The following is a 23,811-nucleotide window of genomic DNA, read 5'->3' as shown; positions in this document are numbered from 1 at the left end:
ATAAGATCATCCCTAGAGGTCCAGTGGACAAATGGAATAAACATTGGCAGTCTTCTCTGTACTCCTACCCCTAAAGATATTTGATGACTCTCTTCATCTTGAAATTCTTCTTCTTACCTTGATCACAAGGCACTCTCCTCTTTCTCCTCTTAGCATTCTTCCCCCTCCCCTTTTGCATCATCTCTAGGATTATCATCTTCTATACAGACATTAAATGATGAAATTCTTAAAGACTCATCTTTGACTTTCTTTCCTTTGAGATATACATTCTCTCCCTATATAATCACATTTATGACTACAGTTCTAATTACCATTGGTGTGCCAATATCTCCAAAGTTTATATTTCAATCTTGGTTTTATTTATATGTTTATCTATAGTACAAAATTTTCAGTTTTATTTCATACACTTAACTATTCCCGTATATTCTTTGGCATCATCATGTTTAATGTTGCATAGCACATTGAATCTAATGTACACAAAAGCTGACATCATCATCTGGCCCTGTTTCTCCCTTCAATACTTGTCTTCCTTCCTGATCCTTGATTTCAGTGAATTGTATCCACATCATCCATTTCTGAAAATTAGACATTTAGGAGTCATCTTTGATATCTCCCTCTCTTTGATTCATCTCTTCCTCCATTAAATCTCTTAAAAAGCACCTTAAAATTTTTAAGTACAAATTAAGAATCTACTCCTAAAATATCCCTTAAGTTTTGTCACTTCCCTCCATAATCACTGCAATCCTCATATCCCAAGCTATCTTTATCTCTTGTCAATACCTTCTATTCTGTCTTTCTACATCCACTGTAGCCTCCTCCAATCAATTTTCTACTCACATCATTTACCCCTCTACCCTTAAACATTTCAACTGATTTGCTTTCAATTTAGGATGAAGACCAGACTTACGGTTTTTACAGTCCTGAATAATCAGTTTCAATCTCCTATTTGTTCTCTGTGTTCAAATATACCAGCCTTTCATTTCTTTAAATTTGCTGAGCTTCTTCCTATTTAAGGGATTTTGTTCAATTTGTTTCCTCTGTTTGGAATTTTCTTTTCTCACCTAGATTTATCACTCTTCCATTTTGGACTTAAAGTCTCTTTATCTGACTTCTCAGACTCCTCAGGTCACTTCAGTACACGCTATTAACACATATTAGGTTACAACTACATTTGTTTGCTAGGTCATTTGATTAAGGTCCCTCTCACCTACTCTATAAACGCAGCTTCAGTGCCATCATTGTTTCTTCAGTACCTAGATAGTTAGATGGTTCAATGTCTGTAAGTTTCCACCTGAAAGAACAAATATTTAATTTGTTAGAATGAAAGGTATTGAAGATAACTATGGTGGGTAGGAACATGGTTAATTTCTTGTTTTTAGAAATTATACACAGCAGAAAAATAAGACAAACTCAAGGAATGAGGGTATTCTATAAATAGGGAAATTGGCTAGGAGGTTATTTGGAGGTTATTTTAACAGTTTAGGCTCTCCCCTAGATGGAGGATATTCACTAAAGTAACAGCAGTTGGTTTAAAGAAGTGAAGATGAAATTAAAGATACTTATGAGGTTAACGCAGGGCTTGTTTCTGACTGACTGAGCTGGACCAAACAAAAGAGAAGCCACATAAGCAAATGATTGGCTCTATAAGTTATAATTGGATGTAGAGGAGAAGTTTGTGGTGAATTCTCTGTTACGTTTTACAAAGGCTGAAATTGAGTTGTTTCATATGGAGAAGTCTAGACGGATATGGAAATAAGTACATATTGCCCAAAGAGAGTGACAGACTGGTGAAACAAGTTTGGGAGTCAATGATACTGGCAGCAGATAAAGCCACGGATGTGCTGAGAACACATAGAAACTGAGCCATGAGGATAATCATATTTTAAAAGGAGAATGGAGGGATTTGAGCCCAAGGAAATGAAAAAGAAATGATTACAAGTGTAGACAGAAACCAAGAAGAGAGTTGTGTAATGACAAACAAGCAAAATGAGATATTAGAGAATAGAGTGGTGAATCACCATGAGGACTAAATAAAATATTATCCATAATATTTGGTGATTAAAATTTCTTTCTGGAATTACCAAGTGTGGTCTTATTGGAGTTAAATGGGTAGAAATGAAGCTAAATGAGTTGAAAAGTAAATGGGGCAGAAAGCACTAGAAGTTATAGTACAAATTATTCTTTAAATATTTTTGGTTGTAAAAGGAAAGAGCAATATGATGGTAGCTAGATCAGAAGGCAGGGGAGGTAGGTGTTTTTGTTGTGAACTTTGACAAAATAAAAACTTTTGTCCCTGTAGTATTTATAATACCTCACTTTAGTCACCAAGGTCCCTTCCTGTCCCTCCGAAGGGAGGGAAGGGGCTACAGTATTATTACTGTAGATGATCAGTAGGGAGAATCTCATTCAAACCCGGAAGACAAACTAAATCAGTTGAGCAAAACAGAGCTCACTAAAGTCTAGGTGGAACATTACAAATGCAGAAAGCCAAAAGGCATTCTTTAAGGTCAGTAAACGGAAAGGATCAAGAAAGCAATTAAAAAATCAGAAATGCACTGACCCCCAAAATAAAGAAATCAATAGATAAGAAGGACACTGTATGACAATGACTAGAATAGAAAGAGTTATTAATGGCTTATTTTTATGGTCCCATCTAATATATGAAGGATGGCTAGTTTGGAAAGGAAGCGTAAAATAGCTTAGCGACTTAAAAACCACACAGTTTAGAAAGCTGAGTGTGACCTTCCAGTTCTGTGAATCACTAAAGGTTTTATTTTAGATAAGTCACTGAAGGTCTCTTAACTCAGTTTCTTCATTTATAAAACGGGCAATAACGCCTACCCTTAAGAGTGTAGGGAGAGATAAATAAAACAACATACCTAAAACACTTAGCATGCAACTTTCCCAAGAACTGATAAAATCATTCTTCTTCTTGATGGAGTCCAAAATTAAAAGGAAATAGTGAGATGGATTGATAAAATTGATCCTCTGTTTTTGAAACTAAAAATAGTTTTTCATTTCCAAAAATATGGTGTTTAATTGTCACTAATAAAAAATTACAATGTCCAGTTTCCACTGGGCTGAAGTTCAAGGCAGAATATAATTCAGAGCCATAAATACCCCTTGCCTGGAGCTCCTACTTCATCCATTCCTCAATAGCTGGTGCAAGACATTTTCTTCGGGTCTAAAATTTCCAGCTCTCGTAATTGCACAACTAGTAGCCCAAAGCAAATGAAGAATGACTGCTTTTGATATATTTGTATGCACAAAAATGAACACAGCAAGTCTTTACCCCCAAAAAGAGAAAATTAACTGGAAAATAGAAAAAAAAGTCTTCTTGAACACTATGACTTCTCACTTAGAGCTCCTGTATTGGCTTCACATGTGCAGGACTAGACAAAGTCAAGGTATAAGTTGGCCATGCTCATCACTCCACTGTGATTGTCATGCTCTCAATCAGGAGCCCAACATTCATTATTTTTCCATGTGGAAAATGGAGCCAAATCAAGCTTTCCCTTAGAGACCGGTTTTATTAGCATGATGCCTAGTACATAGTCAAGATTCAAGAAATGTTTTTTGGTTGTTTTGTTTGTTATTCTATCAAGACTCAGTTTATCTCAAGTTGTTTACTTATAAATCTTCCTCCCTCCAATTCCTTGCAAATAAAATATCCCATTTGCTAATCTATATAAAAGACTAGAATCATCCTTCTCTTTGAAGAATACATCAAAGCTTATTATAAAACTGATTCTTACAGAAATGGTACAAACGACGTGGAACCTGAATGCTAAACTGTTTGGAAGAAATAGCTGTGTACTATAGAATCAAAGAGTTCTTTACCTTGACATTCGTAGCATGTCTCTTTTCATCTAACATCGATGATGTTATTTACCATTCCTTGTCTCAAGCATATTCAGGTGTACAAATGAGAGAACACTGGTGTGTATTTCTCATAAGCTAAGGGAAGAAGCTCTGTGGAAAAAAATATCTGACAATGCAGCAAGATATTTTATTTTATATCGTTGCAGGAGTTCTACCGAGAATCTATTATTGAAATATGAAATGAAGGGGGTTTTGAGTGATCATTTCTATTTCCATTCATTCCACAAAAGAGATTTTCTTCTATATGCAACTGTTTGTATATTCTAAGGCTCCCAAAAGGAAAAAAGTTCCGCGTGATTCTCACTAAAAATAGCACAAAATAATGTTGAGGGACTTTATAGCAACAAGTAGATCCTAGTCAAATTGAACATGTTTGTAATTCCCAGAACGTTTTGAGGAAACACACTTGAGTCATTCATTTGCTTCTAAATACACTTGATAGAAATTCATCTGGGCATCCCATCATGGGAATCCTCTCTCCTTAAGTGCTCTTGAGTAGGATCTCTCTGGCAGAGTTAAGTGCCTAACATCATTAGGAATCTTAATTTTGTACTGCCTTCTTGTACACGAAGCATAAAATTTAGGCAAAAGCAACACTGCCTCTTTCAATTTCAATTTAAAACACACAAACATGAGGAAATTTTTAAGCCCCAAAACTATTGTCATTCAGTGAAAACTCTGAAGTGACATTTAATAATGCCAAATTGTTTTACTACTTCCTTTTGATTTGATTTCAAAGAGAAAAGTTTTGAAGTTAATCTCTAAGCATACAGTCAATCCTTACTGAATGTTTGTAGACAAAGAAAATGAAAATCTATTCACATTTTTTTTACAGGAATGTGACAATACAGCAGCCATTCTGTGGACACAACCTATAGCTTTTCATTAACCTGCATGAGGCACTTTGAAGTAACAAAATAAGTTTTAACAATGCAGTTGATAGAAAGTTGAATATTTATCCTTCAACTTTGGAGTAAGATAGAAATAAAGCTATGTTAGGAAAAGTATTTAATAATACAAGAAGTTTTAATGAAAAAATATCCACCCAAGTAAATTCCTTGAAGAAAATAATTATAACTTCAGTTTTAGGGATGCTGTTAAACTCCAAGCTTAGGTGTTTCAGAATATTTTAATTGATTTAAAATATAAATTTATAAAACAAAATAGATATTCAGACTAGGAATTTCATAATAAAAAAGAGGAAACATATACAAATCGATCATTAGGCTATGACCTTGGTTTTCAGTTGAGAACGCAAGGTTTCCTCTTCTTTTTGTTTTTAGGTGTTCTTTTTATAAATTACTGGTGTTTCCAATAAGGGCATGTGGTTTGCGACTGATTACTCTTCCACAAACACTCACACAAGCGCAGGTGAAGTCCCTAGGAGCAATAGACCAGTGCCTGGCACCTTGGCAGATGGTGCTTAAGTTGCTGGCAGGTGATGAAGGTGGGGAAAGACGCTTGTCATCTCAAATCCCAGAGACCAACACTTTCAACTCAGAAATGAAAATATCCCGCTTATGAGTCCCTGAGGTGGAAGAGGCTGCAACACGAATTATTCTAAACCTTGCCTTTGTGCTGTACCCCAGTCAAAAGAAAATAAAGGGGTTCCCTTTGTTTAATAAGCAACTGAAAGTTTTTCTTTCAAGCCTCTCACAGCTCTTGGTATTCACCATAACAGGGGCTGTTTAATCAAGATTCCTTTTAAACTTGTGAATGTTAGCTGAATATCTCAAGAGGGCCAATTCCCTTCACTTTGAAGTCCATTTTGACCCCAAATGCATTAACCTGGGCTGCCTACATTTCTTCCAGGGCTGTCACATAAGATATACTCCACATAAAATAAAGAACATCGACCTTGAAAGAGAAAAAAAAAGGAGGAAAAAAAACACATTTAGCAACCCAGACCAGAATCTAGGCTCTGTCAAAGTGATTTCTTATTCCATTTTACTGAAGTAGTGCCATGTTTTATCACTTCTGAGTTCATGTCTTACAGCTGAGGCAGCCCACTTGAATTGGTAAGTTTCTTAGTTAACGTATACATGTGCTGGTCATGTTGTCACTATGATTTAAAGAGATACAGGTATTCTGTGGGTGAAACACAACTGAAATGGGGAGAGGCAGTGGGGCCTACAAACGTTAAATTACGTATAGTTAATGGTTTGGCTTCTTGCTGGTCATTTCCCCCTCTTTTAACGGGTGGTATGTAGATGCCCTAAAGGTGAAGGGCCAGATGCTTCATGTAGAAGATGACCACTGTATGCCATCCTAAATCCTTCATTCATGTCAGCATCAGAAATAGAAAGAGGGAAAATAGGTCTGATCATTGCAGCTAAATTTGACAAACTGTCACCTACCTACACGATTACTACACTGTATAATCTCACAAAACTTCAGTGTCTTCTGCCTATTAGCATTTTAAAGGGCTTTGTGGCCATCATACTCTCATTTTGGAGCTCGGGATGTTTCATTATCCTCAATTAAAACTCTCTCAGAAGTAAGATTAGCAAGCATTTATTTATATATTTTCCTTAGGGGCAACATGGGAGGCGTGGATTTTGTAAAACAGGCAGGGTGCTGTTCTGTGCGGCATCAAGAGGCAATCCTGGTTTGGAATAATTCTCCTAATGTGAAGCTATCCCCATTAAAACATAAACCATAATTGCAGAAAGCAATTTGCTCAGTAGCAGAGAACGAACAGGGTTTCTTATCGTGATTCAATAACAAGGGAGCACGGAGATGCAATGCTGAAAAGCTCCCCAAACTCTTAATTTTGTTGAAATGTAATTTTCTTCTGTGAAACAATGTGAAAAGTTGAAATCATTTTTATTACACTCGGAAGCAAGATGTATACACATTTCATGTAAATTAACATTTTCTGACTTCAGTAAATGTAAGCACTCTTTCATTTGCACATTCCAAAATGTGAATTAATAGAAACTTGAATGAATGACACTGCTGACAAACAGTGAATGTGAATCCACAGTTAGGTCAAAAGTTGATGTACTTAAAGTTCTAATCAGTTTTGTCATACTTTATATACTGTTTCCCTTCACTAACAATTGATTATAGTTCAGTAAAGATTTTATACCAACATGAAAGGTTGATAAATATAATAATAAATATATTTAAAATCAATAGCTTTATTAATAGAATCCTTCGTATATAATGTGGTCAAAATCAATAACAGCATATAAATATATCAGATGCTGAGATGTTATATAGTATATGCTACTAAAGTCAAAATCAATAGTACCAATCAAGGACTCTATTATTTTATTAATTATATTTACAGTAAATAGATATTTCACCTGTACTAAAATTCTATTTCTTTTATTAGACATAATGTGGACCAAGCAAATGTTAGAGCCATAAATGATTCTAATGAATTGATAAAAACATATTTATTAGTTTACAATTTGCTGCTAGCTCATTTCTTTTTATAGCATTATCCACTTGTGAAGGACAAGGAACAAAAATATCTTTATATCTTTTTCTCTTATTTTTTTTTCTGTTTTTAATAGTAGAACACAGTAATAACATAGGCAATGGTTTGCAATCCATGGTCCACCCAGGGGATGACAAATGCCCCCAGATACAGGTGCATCCTTTGCTAACCTCCCACAGGCCTGGTGTGCTGAATTACTGCACTAGATCCTGTGCACTTTTCTAAGGCTTGCTCACTTCACAGCTGGTGAGTTGACACTTTCCATCACTTCACCTCTTGGCAACAGATGCCTCTCACTTAGGCACAGATGTTGAGTATCCACCCATCTCTAACATTAGCCTTGTCTTCTGACTAATTGGGCCAGCAGAGTCATAATTAAGATTTGAATAATTGGATTACAAACATGATTACTTTTGTAATTAATCCTCATATTAAGTCATCATGATCTGTCCTGGGTGATGACCACTGGTCTACACTTAATCCAAATTGAGATAATTAGTTTTAAAAGCAAAGCACTACTAAAAATATCCCTCACCTCTCCCCTAGAATGAATGTATTTTTTAAAAATATGACACTATGTATAGATACATAATTTTCATTTTTCAAGTAGATTTTATAGTGATCTTTGGGTGACAAGTACTCATTTCAATTCAATTCATGCCAACATTTTAATTATTATTTTTATTCCTGAGGATCCCACTTTGGCTGCTGCCTTGTTTTGGAGCTGTGTGACCACATCAAAAAAGTGTGCGTTTTTTTCTCTTTCTCACAAAGTTTATGGTAATAAAAACACATACAGAAAAACAAGTTGAGGATGACCCTCACCTCTCTCTTGTCTGCACAGAGCTACGAATGTTAGAATTTCTTATACTTTGGCCGTGAGTTTCTTCTCTTCTCTATCCACCTTCTGTCCACATCTGTGATTCCCAAAATGTCATATGGCAGAGCTCTGGTGATAAAAGACACCTAAAATTACAGTCCCAAGCAGACCTATTTGATCACTCCTCTCTGCTTATCCCTCATAGATGTTGGTCCTTCTTGATCCATCTCTTTCTCAATGAAAGAACCCACCAGCTCTGAAAATCGGTTTTCCTACTCATTCCTCTCACTTCTTCCTCCCACAGCCATCACTCCAATCTATCATCAAATAATGACTTTTCTTTCTAAATAATTCTCAAATCCACCCATTTCTCTCCATCACCACAATGTAGGGAAGCCCGATAAATTTCTTAAGTAACATAATAGTTTTCCTCTCCTATTTCTGTCCCATTTCCAAATCTCCTTCTCCAAAGTTGTCACAGCCTCCTCTCATGTGGCTGTGACCTCCATCTCTGTTTTGACCATCCTGGTTTCTCGAGATCCTCTGAGTAACACCAACTTCCCACCTGCTAATGCATGACATCTTTCATAAGCCTGGCACAGTCTTCCTTCCCTCTCCACCAGTTAACTACACATCCTCAGATCTCTGTTCAGACATCAGTTCTTCCAAGAAGGATTCTTTTGACTTTCTACACCAAGCCAAGCCCTTCCTTTTTATACTCTTCTAGCACCATTCACATCTCCAACAGAGAACTTTCCACATTTCTGTCTATAAGCTTTTTTTCTGATCATTTTAGCTTATAGTGACACTAGATATGGCCCAGTTTCTGACACCCAAGAAATCACTATTAATCAATGAATCATAAGATGGTATTAGACTCAAAAAGGGCCAAAATGTATAATCAACTAAGGATGAGAGAGGTCTCGGAAGTTACTACTCAATGTTTATTTATAACTTGGCCTTACATATCAATAGTCTTTAAAGAAAATATTCTTTCATATATGTGTTCATGTATTACAAAATTAGTACTCAACTATTAACATGTGACAGACACAGTACAGGACACTGAGGAGATGAACAAACTTAAGACATATTCTGGGCCTGCACAGAGTTTATAATCTATCAGGCAACACAAATCTGTAAGGAGAAAATCAGGAGGCAATATGGAAAATGTAGTAAAAAAGATCATCAATTAGGCAGATGGCTAGAGATCAGGGAGAGGCTCCTGGTGAAAGCAACATCACTTCTGAGTTTCAAAGAGAAAGTAGGAATCAGCCATGGAGTAGAGTAGAAGGATAAGAAGGAGAAGTGCACATACATTCCAAACTCTGTGGACAGCACGGATGAAAAGCACACAGGGCCGCAAATACCATTAAGGATATGTGTGTGCATGTATATGTTTATCCATGTGACTGCAAATTGTTCACAGTGACTAGAGATCAAAGTACAGGGAAGGAAAGGGGAGAAATAAGGGGGTGGGAGAAATTGAGGGCGCATCCTCATATTCCATGTCAGAGAGACTGGAGCTCATTTTGTAGGTCATAGAGAGCCAGTGGAGGCTTTACGCGAGAAAGTGGCAAGGTTAAATCTGTATTTTACACAGATCGCAGCTGGGGAGACTAGGCACGGAACAGAAGAGACTGGAGGCCAGAACACTGAAGAGGAGACTGAGTCCGGGCGAGGATGAGGGCCTGAGTTGAAGAAAGAAACAGCAAAGATGCAGACATGGTTACACAGTTAAGGAATTAGGAGGCAAAACTGAGAACTGCAATATATGGTGGAAGTGTAGGGGGAAGTAATCATAGTTTAGGAAGACACTCAGCTTTCAAATGTGCACGCTGGGAAAATGTAGGTTTAACAGATATATTTTAGCTTATCTGATGCATAAATTAAAGTCCTACATATAAGTCTCTTGTTTGGTTTTGTTTATTTATTTATTTTTATTTTTATTTTTTGAGGAAGATGAGCCCTGAGCTAACATCTGTCACCAATCCTCCTCTTTTTGCTGAGGAAGACTGGCCCTGACCTAGCATCTGTGCCCATCTTCCTCTATTTTATGTGGGATGCCTGCCACAGCATGGCTTGACAAGCAGTGCATAGGTCTGCACCTGGGATCCGAATTGGCAAACCCTGGGCCACAGAAGTGGAGTGTGAACTTTGCTGCACCACTGGGCTGGCCCTCTTGTTTGTTTTTGAATAATAAATGTTCTTACTAATTTATATGCATGTAAAGTCTAATGTGAACTAAAGGTATTATAACTTCCCAAATTCAGGCTTAATGTTTCTAGGAGAAAACACATTCAGAATTCTAACCAAGAGCATAAAGAAAAGTAATGGGATCACTTTGTTGAAACTAGATTCTGATGCAGTGTTTTTTGAAGCTTTAAATGTTAGATGATGGGAAAACTCCCATTTCCTTTATGCTTTCAACATTATCTATCTCCTCATTCCTTCTTTTCACTGGTCACTTTCACAGGCATTGAGGATTACAGGTGTATGCATGAGAGATCTTTGGGTTATGGTTCCCCTTTGTGCTGAACATTAACCTGTTTCTTGAATGCACGCAATTCAGAATAAGAAACGAATCATTCTGTTATTATTAGAGATTAGAGCTAGGTTTTTTCAACTTGCTGCTTCTTTGAATTCTTTTTCCTTGTATATACATACAAATTTTCTTAATCTGCTAAATTTGCCAGGCACATTCTTGGGGAGATCCTTGTTTGTATGATTGTTCAGGTAGTTCTTTTCCAGAAGCAAAAGCCGCGGGGATGGCTGAACGGACCAGAAGACTCCACTGAACCCTTTCACTGCCGAAGAGAATGAATAAGAACCTGGTTTGGCTCAGTTCAACCTACTGGATGAGTGATAACCTACACAAGGTGTCATTTAAGAATAACTAATACAGATTGAATTTATGTAGGATTATTTTCTTCTTATCTTTATATTAAGAATAGCTTAGCGCATGAAAGTGAAGAATGATTTTTTTTTTAATTGAAATAAGTGGCCATGCTCACAACCAATACTTACTAGAGTTAGAATCTGGAAATTAAAATGAGAATTCCATAATCAAAGCCTAGGATGGAGTCTGGAGTTACGTCTCTGACACCTCACTGGAGCTGAATCCTGGTCTCTGTGCTGGAGCATTTATTTGAATGCAGTCCTGTTGGGAAAAGAAAGCTGACCCCTGGCTGATGACAAGTGGGAGTTAACAAAGTCAAAATATTCAGGTACCAGGCCTGTCAGCTTGAGAGTTGACACCTTGCCTCACACTTGATTTATTTCTTCTGTTTCCACTCCTTACCATTATTTCTTTACTTTATGAAAAAACTTGCGACTTGGTCTGCATGAGATGTGTGGCCTCAATGAAAAGGCCAAGCTCAAGCTGTCAGCAAAAAGTGACCAAAGGAAGGGCAGTTTTCTTTCTCTGTAGCTGCAATTGTGTGAGCAATAGAGACCAGGACAGGGGACAGTGTTGCCCAGAGGAGTTGCCGTCTCCCAAGAGAAGCCAGCAGTAGGAGTCTCTCCTGGCAGAAGGCAGGAGGTCAGAGAGGGAGACAGAAGACTTTTGTGTCTGAAAGCACAAGCGAGCATCTTGGGAGCTCTCAGGAACAGCCAGGGGAGATGTTGCATGGCTCAGGTGCAGCAATCAAAGCAGTGGGTCCTGAGCCACCATAAAGGTGGTACTTGATGAAAATAAAATCCTATTTTACTATCCCAGGCCTAGGCATTTGAGGTTGCCATAAGTCTGAATAAAAATTAATTTTCCATCCACTGGGTAAAGAGTGACTTTCTTAGCTTGAAATTATGAGAGACCCTGGGGGGCAAGATTGTAGCTGGGATCAGGGACAAAGATCCTGATGACTCTGAAACTTAGAGAATTTGAGAGAATACACGGGGAATGCCAGTGAAATACAGGGACCCGGGCCATCCAGGGAATGTGATAATGATCACCTCCACAGCAGCAGTGGGCTTGCTATAAGCCAGGCACTTTGCTAAGGCCGTGTATTATGGCAACACATTAGATAACAACCCTGAGGTCATGCCTATTCCCCGTAGACTACTGGAGAAGGAAACCAGGGCCTTAAAAAGTTAAGAAAATTGCCTACAGCTACATAGGTAGCTACAGAAGTGGTGAAGCCACACTGAAAATCTGTTGAACTGCAAAACCCATTCCTTTAACTATTACATCCCTACCCCTTGCTGATGCACTTTGCGGTCCTGGATGTGCTTCCTGGTGACTCCATTAAGGTTGGGGAAGACCAAGGTAAAACAATTATTTGTCTTTCTTTGAGAAATTGCTCTTCATCAGGCACCATGATGGGTGCTTTCTGGTACATTCTCTCACTTAATTCTCAAAACAACCAATGAGGAAATATAAAAATGTATAGTTTATACCTTTTAAACACCAAGAAGCTTACTGTTAGTCTATTGCTGCCAAATTTGTTTCTTATGAGGATTTCTCTTCTTCCGTAATCCTCTGCAAAACAGAACATGTTTTGCCAGTTTCTTTCTCTTACTTTTTTGTTGCTGAATGTAGCTCAAAGATGAGGGAACAAAAGCCTGGGGTAAAATGCTCACTCTTTTTCCTATGTGGTATCACTCTCTCTCTCACACACACACACATACATGCACACACACAGCCCCAATCACGTTCGCTCACTTTTAACCTATTAGTAATAACAAAAAAGAAGTATGCACTTATGTTGGCCACAGGATTTAACTCTAGATGTGTAGATGGAATTAAGTAAGAAGATAAAGGAGAACATGCTACATCTGACTTTGTACATTACATTACAGAAGTCCTGTGAAAATAGCATGTGTGAATATGTGTGTATATATGTATAAATGTATATTAATGAATAAAAGTACATATATGTGCATACATGGGTATACGCATGCATGTGTGTATGTATGTAAAATATAATAATTTTATTCATTTTTGAGAGAAAATCATAATTTTCTTGACTGTTATTTGTATTGCTCTATTCCAAGTAGCATCTTGTGTGTAAGCCACAGGTATAGTCACTTGAATTGACCTCAAGTAGGTGGAAGACTTTACACAGGTTTCAGAATCCCCTTACTAGTTCCCATAAAACTGGACATCTGCAGAAGGAATAAGGGAATTTACTCTAACATGCAAATTGGGCCTAGAAAATTCTGGAAGCATCCTCCGCCCAGTTTTGGCCTCTTTGTACCCTTTTCCTTGTTGCCTCTGTTCTCCTCTCTCCCTTCATGTCAAGTACCTGTGAACTTGGGGCAACTGTAGTTCCTTGCTGGGTTTTCTGGCCCTTTGATTATCTCACGCAATAGACCTTTCCTCCTTTCACCCCACTTAGTGTTCAGAGTGGGTCAGTCCCATTTTCTCAATGCCAGCCAATCAGATAAAAATACACCATGATAAGATATTGTTTAGTAAGAAATTGTTAGTTGTGTTTCTAGCACAAGAGGCTTTAGAATCCCAATTTAAAGGGTGGAAATAATATTGAGAAATGTAGATTTTGTCAGAGAATTCCAGGGAGATGCTTTGGAAGAAAAGTAGCTTTCAGCAGCATTACTTGTATTCTGTTTGGGCAACTCTTCTGTTTTATTCTAAATTGGCTCTTATTGCTTTTTATGATATTGTGTATTGGTAAAGTGTCCTTCTTGTAGAGTCCTCATCTAAAATTACGATATTATTATCACTTTTTCATAAAACGCATCTCTACAGTAAAAAGTTTGGGGCAATTATTTCATTTCTGCTTGAATCTCTCCCAAGATGATCTCCTCATACACAAAATCATTACCTTTAAAATTTATAAAGTATCAAAACAAATATGGATTTTCTGATTTATAAATTTACATGCTCCTTGCAGAAAATTCTTACATGCTTCCTTATTTATTTTCTTAAGTATCTGTGTGTAATCAGTGTGAAAACTATAAAAGATTTTCCAGGGTCCTCTTCACTTGTAAATTGGTGGGACAAAATTCATTGTGATGAAAATAACCAAAGAAAATGAATATTATTTCCTTCACAATAGAAATCAGTCTCAATCTTATTTGAAAAGAAAAAAAAAGAAAACCAGATAATTTATTTATAATTACAACAAAGTCCTTAGCTAACTATGCAGAATGGATAATTTTTTAAATTATTTAAAAATCATACTACATATGTATGTGTAAGTGTATATATCTATGTCTCTATCCCTATCTCTCTCTCTATCTATCAATCATCTCTCTATCTATCTGTCTGTCTATCTATCTATCTCCATGTCATCACCATCCACAATGAGGTGCCCATTTCCAGCACCTTAGAAGCCTCCCTTTTGTTATACCTTCTCAGTCAATCCCCCAAAGGAAAGCATTTACAGTGTTGGCTAAATGAATAATACTACAACATGTTTATTCTTTCCATTATAGTTTCATTTTATATAATTACTAACAAGATTGAAACTAGGCTTCAAATGCCTTTTGCACACCTAATGAACATCTTTGATGAATATGATAGATAGATGATAGTTACATTATCTCACAATTTACCAAGTGGAAAAAACTGGAAATAGGCATTTCTGATGTTCTTCAAAATTTTTACGTAGAATCATAACTAATGCCAAAAGAGCATAATTCCTAACAAACTGTTTCTTCTATTTAAATTGTATCTAGAAAACTAAATACCAAGCTTGCTTCATTTGCCTGTGTCACGCTCTTGTCAGATTTAGATAAGTAGCTCCAGAATCTATGGAAATCTTTTATTATGACTTCAACAATTCTGTGACATCTATTAAGCAGTTTATATGCAAACCTCAAGGCTGATTTTTGAAGGCACCTTGTACCTTCATTTCAATGGCTTCATGTGGACAAAAATACTTTTAATTCTGGAATTTCCTCTTGGAATACAAAGCCTTCAAAACATTTTAATGACTGTAACACTAGCAGGTCACATTTCTTACCAACTCTCAAGATTTTGAAATGTTTACCAACCCTGACAAGGGTTTAATTTTTTGTAAAGCAAGCGGGTAGGAAATTAGGGCCTAATTTTTGTATTTGGTATGGGTCAGAGGAAAGAGAGTGAATGATCTTTCAATAACCTCAAGCTGCATTGTGTCCAAAAGGGGACAATGGAGAAGAGCATGAACCTAGACACTGATTGTCTAGGAAGCACTAAATCATTGAGGATGCAGATCCTGGGTATCACTGATAACTAAATGGGTTTTCATACAGAAGAGAATTTTATCGTGGGTACTGATTTGTTAATTAATTTGTAATCCCACTTTTCAGTACCAACTAAATGTAGTTGAAGAATTAATATTTGATTTATATGGTTCTAAGAAGTATGAGAGATATGAGTACAGAATTCTGCTTCAATGGGGAAAAGATTTCCCAGACGGGTTCCTCCAAAGATGGAACGAACTACTCTGGGAAACAAAACATTTTAACTTTACTGCTTTTACTCAAATCAGAATGTCCAAACTTCTTGAGTGGTATACTATTACTACAGACACACAAACAAAAGACAATTAAAGAGGCTCCGTCACAAGTACTTGGGGATTATTTTCTTGCTTATATTGCTGGCCTTGTCATCTCCTCTATGTCTATAGTTGTTTGGTTACTTAGTCATGGAGGGTAAATAACTTAAGAGTTTGTAAAAACTGGACTAAGAAAGATCTAGAAGGGAGTGAGGCTATAAAACGACTTGAAGCTTCATAAATTGGTACGTTGGTCAAGAACAAGGGTAACATAAACCATTATTACACAACAAACTTTACTTCTTTAAAGGAATCAGTGTGACATTTTCATCACTTCTCCTAAAAGATTTTGTAACTGTGTTTGCTCGCTGCTGCTTAACTGTGTCTTGGCCTCCTCTCCCTGTGCCCACAGACCAGAGCATAATCAGGTCTGCTCTTTTTTCTTAAAATGTCTTAAAAACAAAATGGATTAGCATCTAGTAGAGGAAAAAAAATCCTGATGTCCAGTTATACTTCTGAATAGATATAGAATCGTGGGATATTAAACCTGTTTACTCTTTTTTTTTTCTGACAAGAGATATTTCTCTGTTATCTTAATATTATGTTCCTCCTTAGACACTAGTCACAACATTTATCTTGGTATTATATATCCCTCTGCCTTTCAGATGTTTGCCTTCAGGGGCACTGATAAAAAACATTATATTAGGTGGATCTGCATTAAAAATCACTTTTTTTCCTGACAAGCTTTTTAAAATGTCATTTGTGCCTTGTGAAGGCTTTTACAAAAATCCAGAGGCCTGGACCCAGATGACCCAAACTGTGTTCCTGCAAGAATAGCAATTTCCTTCTGAGGATTATGGTTCCAGGGAAGATTGCTTCTAAATATTTGTGAGAGAAATACTTTCCAGAATGAATGCTGTTGTTTACCCTATATTGATTTTTAGACCATTTCACCTCACTCCATCTAAAGGGCAAATAATAAAATACAGTTTAATTATGGTAATATTAAATATAATAGCATAATCATTCCTTAAACATGAAAGATCAAAGAGCATCTATTCAGGATGTGCTTTCTGACTACTGATTCTCAAGTAGAGCCAATTTCTATGGTGTGTTCTTTATTATAGCCAATTTCCATTGTTTATTCTTTACTATCAATTATTTGCCTCTAAAGATCAAAAAGCCTAAGAACAAGAATAATTGTAGTTCCCCTGCACTAAACATCATTTAGTTATGGAATAAGAAGCTATAAGAGTGTTGCTTTTAAGAGAAGGGACTTTTGAGTTAAAATATGCATATTCATTGATCACAAATGGATGAGAAATGCCACCTAGTTATTACAGAGAGAGGAGCTGATTGAAAACAGGTGACCTTTACCACATGTGTGTGAACAATTTTTACTGTTGATTAAGGGATAAGCTATCTACATAGGCCATAAGGTGAATAAGATGTATGAAATACGTCACATTTTAGCGGTTACAGGCACGGCAAATTTTTGAATTAATCTAATTGTTACTATATTTTTGTGTTTTTTGACATTTCATGAAGGTGACATGGAGGAGCAAAATTCTATTCTGAATGGCAGGAATTTAACTGCCCAAGCGGAAGGAAGAAGCTTACAATACATGACTGTTCTTGAATTCAGAGAAAAACACTATCTGTCCTTTGTTTACAAAGGATTTGTACCTGTAAATGTCTGTCACTGGAAATACAGTAGTTAATAAAACATGCAGAGCCCACCATCAAAGAGTTTGGAATTTAGCATTACTAAATGAAGGAATGAGTTTCAGGGATGGAGTGGAAGGAGCATAAAGTGTGTTATAGAAACTGACTGGCAGTGGCCAAAAACTATTTAGATGAAGTGACATCTTGTGTTCTGAATGTCAGGCGATCTTGCTGGGTAAAAAGTCAGCTTAATATGACAGGCGTCAGGCATGAAATCTCAGGAATAAGGAACCAAAAGATGTCTGGGAAATAGACTGCTAGAGATTAGGCAAGACTAGAGAGGATGCAGTGTTGAGACCTTGCATACAAATGGTGCCTCATGAAGTTTGAATTATATCCTAAAAGAGAGGGAACGCCATCAGGGAAACCTTTAGCATAGGAGTAATGTGATCAAGTTTGTGTTTAGAGATGTCAGTCTTCTGGCACTAGGGCTCATTATTTTGTGGAGAGGAGGAGAATAATAAAGAGATGATAAGCAAGTGACAGATGAAGGTGGTGTGAACTGTGGGGAGGCAAGGATGAAAATCCACAAGAGAGAGATTTAGAAGGCAAAATTGAAAGGACCAGATTTGATTGGATGTGTAGAGAATGAGAAGTGGTAAAGCAAAGATGACAGCTGGGTTTCTAACTTGACCCATTGAGTAGGTTATAGTGTCAGCTACCGAGATAGTGAAGAAAAGATAGAAATAGGTAGAAAAAGTTTGGAGGGGTGAGACTAAAAGCTGCATTGATCTCTCCCTCTCTCCCTTCCTCCATTCTTTCCTTCCTTTTTTCCTTCCTTTAACAAATAGGCACTAGCTATACAATAGACACTGATCTAGGTGCTAAGGCTTCAGCAGTGAACAAAACAAGGTTCTTATCTGTGTTAGCAATACTTACGTAATTATGCTGCTTTCTAAAACATCCAATTATTCTATTTTCAGAGGGGGTAAGCGGAAATCAACAATAGATTTTTAAAAAAATGTTTCTTGGTTTTGACCTGGCTCAGAACTTCCCATCACTCTTCTGTGATGGAAAGACTTTCTTGAAAAGTTTTATCAACTGTTGACCCAAGTGAGCTGGGCTGTAAGTCACGTCCTGTGGTAGGTCCTTGAACATTTACCCGCCTGTGGCAACCATAGGGCTGAGTGGGGCCATAAGGAGAGGAGCATTTCTCATTGACCAGCAGCACCGGCACCCCTGGGAGCTTGTTAGAAATGCAGAATCTCAGGCTCCACTCCAGAAACACTGAAAAAGATCCCCAGATAATTCGCATGTGCATTTGAGCTTGGGAGTCCTCGGTTTACAGCAGCAGTCCTCAGCATTGACTGCGTCTTAGAATTACCTGGGAAATTGTTTAAATCCCAATTAAGCCACCTTCTTATGCATTCTGATTTTATCAGAATAACCTGCATATATCTCAAAATTGGCTCCTGGGTAACTTTCCTAGCCCTACTAAATCAGTACTCCAGGTATGAGACCCAGGGATTGGCTGCTTTAAGACACATAGCTGTTGATTCTTGTATATATACCAAAATATAAGAATGTGTGGCTGGGAGGATGGAAAATAATGAACGCTACTGCAGAAAATACATTTTCATTATGCTTATTACTTGAATCAATATACAAAATTTGGAATACTTGTGCATATATCTATATCTATACATATATCTGGGAATTGATAACTTTTCAACATTTATAATTAGAGGATTTAAGTCCTATAGTAAAATATGGATGAATTAGTAGAAAAGAGGAAATGATAAGCTTGAATCTGTCTGGAAATAGACATTTAGATAGTTATCTTCAAGATATTTTAAAAATGTTCCACCAAATATTTATTATGCTTGTAATAAAAATATCACGCAACATGAGTTAGTTTCTCTTCTAAATAAGAAGCCAGCAAACATTTTCTGCAAAACACAAAACAGCAAATATTTTCAGCTTTGCAGCCTCTCTAATCTCTTTGTGTTCAACTATTCAAATCTGGTTTTACAGCATGCAAACAGTCATTGACAAAAATAGGAAGTTTTCTATAAACTGTCTACTGAGTTACTGTTTTTCAAGAAACATTCACTTATATAAACACAGTGTCATGAAGTGGGTCCACGAGCTTCTGGTAAGGTCCAAGCGTGCATTGTTGCTAAGGAGAGAGAATGGTCCTGATTTTCTCTACTTGACAGATAAGATGAGGGACTAATAACAAGGTTTCTTGTGTATAATAACGAGTATCACTTCCTGAGCACCTGAGTAAATGTAAGTATATTATATCAGTTGTCTCCTTTATTTCTCACAACACTGCTGTGGGATTGGTACTATCATTGGATCCATTTTAAAGATCACAAAAACAAAGTCTGGACACCTTGACTGACTTGCCCATGGTCACAGAGCTAGCAAGTACCCTCAGTGGGATATGAACCCAGATCCTGTACTTATAGCCACTACACATCTCTACCTTATCCATTGTCTACCAAGAGTATGAATATGTATGATGTTGGGCCAATTATAATCTTCTGGTTTGTAAGGAACACAGATGTGCTCAGCTTGAATTGGTTAATGGGATTGAAACCACAGAGATAAATGTGGAAAAGAGGAAAAAGTCTCATTGCTGTAAGTTGTTTTTGGAATATCACCCAGGATAACCAACCTCATTGTCCCTCTACAAGGAAGCACTCTCTTCTTTGGCTTAGCCATGATGATGAGTCAAAAAATGTGTCTCTTCTAATTGACCTAAGGGAATATACCTCTTTTCTTTCCTTCTTACCAATCTCATAACTTTCGCTTATTCATGATTTCTGCAGACTACCATTTCTATGTTTCTCAACCTCGGCTTCTGCTCACCAACTGCAGGTTATCTGTATTTATTTTATATTTCAAGTCACCAAGTTCAGTATTTGCTATTTAACAACACAGAGCATCCATTATTGGCATGCTTCTTTTGTAAGGCCACACAGTGGTCACTGGCTACTATAGAGATGGCTATCTTAAATCTAAGTCCATTCATCTCTGGTCAAATCTACTGTTGCCGGTGGAGTCTAGACACACGGTCATCGTTTCTGGGCAGAGAGACATATACATTGTGGACACTCAGCCTAAGAAGCTCCTCGGCAATACTGCTTTTTACAGATTCTGTTCATTCTTTTGGAGCAGTAATAAAGGAAATTGTCTATATACACTTTGTTTTTATGTTATTCTTGTACACAACTAGGATAACTTACCATAAAACCTAGAGAATGGAAAATTAATCTGCCTGGTGGTTAGAGAATATACATATATATCTCTTGATTATGCTTTTAATGATTATTGAATTCATTATTTGCAGTGTCTGATACAATATTATCTTTTTAAATGTTTGAGAACATGTTGGAGCACAATAAATGATCATATTTTATAACTATGCAACCTAACCTCCAGTCACCATCTCAGCACATCCTTGGATATGACAGCTAATCATATTCAATTTTCCAGCTCGACCTTAATTTTATAACATCTTCCCCTTTTTGTCATGGATTGGACCAAAGTTTGTTTTGGACATTATTGTCACAATATCAGCATAATTTATCTATAGCAAATCTCTGTATGCATATAAGAAGGTTTATATGAAGTCAATAAAGCAAATGGACTCCTATACATTTAAATCTGGGTTTTTTTCAGCCCATTTTCCAACATTCAATTCCAGCTGTTAATTTCTATGTTTTTTTCTAACATTGTGGATCTCTTTTGCCAAGAACATGAATTCTCCTTAACTTCTTTTTAATCTCATTGCAATATAAATGGCATTGAATTTGTATTGCTACTTTTTATTTGATTTTATCCTGAAAAGTATGTCCACCTCTCTTGGGAAGATACACATATTACAGATACTGAATTTCAGTACTGATTATCCGTATAGTAGAGTGCTTTTTCTGTCAGTAGTAATCAGAATCAGCTTGGTGCACAGACTTGAGCATTAACCTCTTTCAGAACCTAAAAGAACAAAGTATATGCTTGTTTCAAACACTGTAGGCTATGGAGTTTACACAATCATTTATTTTGAATGAGCCTAGAGTTAAACTATTCTGAGGGTAATATAATTAAGCTGCTCTATCTTAAAAACCATCTTAAAATATTCATGAGTATCACGTAAAATATTGGAAAAGGTCACCACATATAAGGTGATAAAGAAGTATAGTGCAAAGATTATGAGCTTTAAATACAGTCTGACTGAGTTTGACCCATAGGTCCACTAACTATGGTCCACCTGCCCCAGTTACGTGTCATCTCACAACATCTACTCATCCAGAAAGTTGGGGTAAATAACCTCCATATTATCATTTTGATTTGATACTTATATAATCATACATACACAGTTTATACTCCAACTGTCTGGCATTTAAGAGGCATATTAGACACTGCCTCTCCCCATTGTCTTTTATTGAAAATATCACATACCAAGGAGAAGGTTATAAATCTTAAAACAAGTTTACTAAAGTTTTACCAGACTTTGTGGTTTAGATTTTGAAACTGTCTATTCTAAGTGAGGTTATCCTATAAGATGTTTTCTGAATAAATTACCATCAAATGAGTGAAAAATGGATTCAATATAAAATCTAGAGGTAAATTGGCATCTGGGGATAATATAATAACAATAAAAAAGGAAGTCTGATCGAGGGGGCAGGTGCTACCTAAAATAAACATCTCCTAATTCTCAATTGTACCCAAGATTTTCTCCATTCCCTTTCAGCGGATATAATGCAAATTACAATGACAAAAGCCCTTTAAAAACTTTAGGTATATATTTTTGAATAAGAACTACAATTGCTGTCATTTGTAAACATTTCAGTATATACTAAACACATCCTTCAGTGGTCATATACATCCTTTGTTACCAGCAAATATGGCCCTCTTTGTTTAGTGTTACCTCTGCTTGTTATTAAAGGTTGTTTGAAAAAAAACACCAAAGACCCAGTGATAGTAACTACAGTCAACACACTCTTCTCTCACATTTCTTTGAATCAGTTGAGGAACCACCCTGAAGAAAAGAAATAGACGTCTCAGTGCAACAGAGGTAGGGAAATATCTTCAGGCTTTGGCGGAAAACATCCAGACAATCAGCAAGTACATGTCAGTGCCTTCGAGTATCCTAAAAATTTTTATTCCTGCAGGAAAAGCAGTAACATCAACATCCTCCTGAAAAGCTCTCCAGGGGATTTCAGAAGGATGGCCAATTAATATAAACAGTGTTCTGACATCTTCATAAAATTTCCCATCTCAGGATACCCATAGGAGGGAGGTAGAACCAACATTTCGTGAAATATGAGTGCTCATTTTAAAAAGTACACTTAACATACTACTATAAATGTTTACACAAAAGCAGCTGGATTTTTACATGGTGCTTTAACATAGATTAGTTATTGAAATTTGATTTGTGTAACATCCTTTAAGATATATATATATATATATATAATCTTATAATGCCATAAAATATTTATATTTTAAATAGTATTTCTTTCAATATTTGGAAGTCATTTTGAAGCATATGTACCACATTATAACAAGATAAGTGGTTGCTATCATTCACTATTATTCACTCACATACATAATCAATCAATTGGTCATATATAATTATAGTGATAGAATTATTTTATTGTTCTTGATTACATAGAAATTTATTATAATTTGGAATGAAACCATCAGACTCTATTTATATGTGCAAAGTAAAGTAGAAAAGCAAAAGTTCAGATAATTAAATCTAAGTTCCGAAAAAAGTTGCTTCCATTCTCTTTAAATATTTTTAACAAACTCAGGAGGAAAATGGATTTAGAAGAAATTATGTGGACTAGTTTATTTGAATTACTTAGATAATTGCCCTAAACTATGTATAATTCAAGCTTAACCTCAATTCACTCTAGTTTGATAACAAAGAGCAACCTCAAAAATAAAAGCCAAGATTTCAATAAAAACATAATCTCTTATTGAAGAATTCTCCTTTCAAAAATAAGCATTTAGAAAGAAGTTAATTTTTCTCTACTTTTGCTTTATTAATCTATCTCATGAAAGAAATCCATCTCTCTTGTATAAGAACTATAAATCATATCAATGGTATATCAGTTCTTTTCAGTTCATTTTTCTTAGCAGCTACATCAGAAACTTTATCATTTAAATTTTAATTCCTAAATGGACACTATTGAAATATTCAGGTATTTAGTCTTAAATCCTTAAACCCAGAGGGAGCTCGGGAATGTTGCTAAAGTAGAAAGCTGCACAAAATCTCAACTCTCATTTGCAAATTTTCTTTCCATCTAATTTAACTTTGAAGCTTTTAGCCTCAGAGACTTTACAATATGACATCAACAAAACACTTCAATCAAAATCAAGTAACCTTAGCATTACACAGTTCTCTAGATTATTAAAAAGGTAAAAAGAGGCATTAGCTCTCTCTTCATATTTCTTTTTATTTTCTCTTGATGCAAGACAGAAGACATATATCAAAAGAAATTGCCCTGAAATATCATTATCCCCAAACGCCGGTTTTCATT

The 23,811-nt window shown here is 36.2% G+C and overlaps 1 protein-coding gene across 6 annotated transcripts in view; it reads right to left on the bottom strand.

The window, feature by feature from the left end:
* The window catches only part of CDH12 (cadherin 12), a 937,014-nt gene that overhangs the window by 373,110 nt on the left and 540,093 nt on the right, over positions 1-23,811 (bottom strand). The gene's annotated exons all lie outside the window — the stretch shown is intronic.

Source organism: Equus caballus, chromosome 21, assembly GCF_041296265.1.
Source record: "Equus caballus isolate H_3958 breed thoroughbred chromosome 21, TB-T2T, whole genome shotgun sequence".
NCBI lineage: Eukaryota > Metazoa > Chordata > Mammalia > Perissodactyla > Equidae > Equus > Equus caballus.
Note: the sequence above shows the minus strand (reverse complement) of the source record. Positions and strands in the feature narration are given on the sequence as shown.